The following is a 2,100-nucleotide window of genomic DNA, read 5'->3' as shown; positions in this document are numbered from 1 at the left end:
GGGTATCAAGCTAGATGAATGCTGAAAATTCTGGATTGTAATTCATAAAACTCAGTGTATTAATAGCTTAAAAAGCTTATTATTTATTTTAATGAAGACGAATGACATATGACATAAATCACGTATCACCCATCAGATCAAGCAATAGACAGTAGATGGATCGTATAAGGAAAAAGGCCCTGGTAGATCAAATTGAAAACTCTGTAAACTTGCAATAGACAGTAGATGGATCGTATAAGGAAAAAGGCCCTGGTAGATCAAATTGAAAACTCTGTAAACTTTAAGATAAGTATAGATACAGAAAAGTAACAAACTGCAAAAACCATTAATAGATTCCCATATTAAACATATAACTCCTGAACGCAAGCAAAGAAAATGGGAGAGATTAAACATATAACTCCTGAATGGAAAGAAAATGGGAGACATTCCATAATTGCAAATCCCAAGAGCCTCAAATATTCGAAGTCTCATCTACAAAGTCTCAAGTTCAGATTCATTTCATTTGTTTGCTAACAAATTAGCGCATCAAATATTTATTATCCACAAAAAAAAATGGGACAATTATTACAATTTGCTGTTTCTATAGTAAAGTTTTAGCATAACACAACAGTCGTCCTTATTTGTTATGTTCAACCACATTTCCACCGAAGGGGCTCTTTACAGTGTCCATGAAGCTCTGCGTAGTGCCCTTCGCCTTGTCCCCCGCCTGCATTAACATCATCCAAACTCAGTTAAATCCAATACACTTTCAGATTCAATAATTAATTGTTTAGTCATAAAATCAACTAACAACCCATTGGAAGAAAGAGCCAGTTTGTTCTTTGCCCTCTTGGGATTTTCCCATGATAGGCGACCCATCCCCTTGCTCGCGTCAGTGGCCTGAGAAGCCTTCTCCTCAGTCATATCCTTCACCACGTTCATGATGCAAAATATAAAATACCATCACTAGCAACAATAACATTAATACCATCACTAGCAACAATAATATCAATAACAATGAAATTACTAACTGATACACTAGAGGCTAAAAAATATAAGCGAATGAAATAAGACCAGTAAACACAAAAATTATTACTTGAGTTGTTTGTTGAGCTTGTGTAGCCTTCTCCTGCCCATATTGCTAGCACTGCTCCGCCATCCCTGAGAATAAGAGAGTAGAGATTGATCGACCTCTTTAATGGCAATTGGTTGTGTTGATTGATAGTGCTGTGATAAGTTGCCTTGAAAGGAATGAGAAGTAGAGTCCCTTATGTAACCAGGGGGAGGAGCACCTTAGATTGACTTGTGTCCCGTATGCGATACCGCTCTCAACAGATGTCGTTGAATACTTGAAGTCGTGTCGCTCGTGCATGGAGATAGCCACACAATTTCAAGTGAGTGCATGACGCGCTGGTGGGGGCAGTAGGCTTTCGCACCCCTAGTCAGGATCGATTCTTGCCGGTGCTGCGCGCTACTGCTGTAGCATTTGTTTCAATGATGATGTATGTGTTTCGATGATGACGTATTCTGCATGTATTCTGCTCGCTTTGGCGATATTGTATGATGAAATCTGCTAGCTTCTGTGATATATGATGTATTGTGATTGTTCAATGGGGATTCGCTCCCCACTGACAAATAACGATCCAGAAATTAAAGACTAGCATGAGCAAAATCCATGGTCCAGTCACTCAAGCCCGCATTGAGAGTTCTTGGAGCTAATCTATTAGTGACGATGATGCGAAGTCATTTACATTTATTGTCTCACAGTTAGGAAGGAAGACATGTTTGCCTAACTGCCTTCTGAAATTGGAGTTGTCCCGCGCAATCATCATTATGTTTCACGCCTCGTTGACATAAAGCACTGTGTCTCAAACTTCGTATTCATCGCATTCAAGACATTTGTAACTAACACAACAAAATGCATCGTGTTTCAAACTTTGTATTCATCGCATTCAAGACACATGTAACCAGCACAATAAAAATAGACGAAAAAGGTAAGGTGAACTGATTCAAAAGGAAGGACTATCACCCAAAATATTCATTTATGTATTTTCTTTATTGGGTACTAACATCAATTTCGTGAAGTTGTTTCTTATCCAAATGTATTGTCGGTGGTTTTAG

General features: G+C 38.4%; 1 pseudogene; it reads right to left on the bottom strand.

The window, feature by feature from the left end:
• Positions 1-616: 616 nt before the first annotated feature.
• Positions 617-1,138, bottom strand: LOC149241409 (uncharacterized; annotated as a pseudogene).
• Between the last annotated feature and the right edge of the window lie 962 nt (positions 1,139-2,100).

Source organism: Pinus tabuliformis, chromosome 8, assembly GCF_031772625.1.
Source record: "Pinus tabuliformis cultivar Carrire ecotype Pingquan chromosome 8, CPIR1, whole genome shotgun sequence".
NCBI lineage: Eukaryota > Viridiplantae > Streptophyta > Pinopsida > Pinales > Pinaceae > Pinus > Pinus tabuliformis.
The sequence above is the reverse complement of the archived record's forward strand: the minus strand, read 5'-3'. Positions and strand labels throughout refer to the sequence as shown.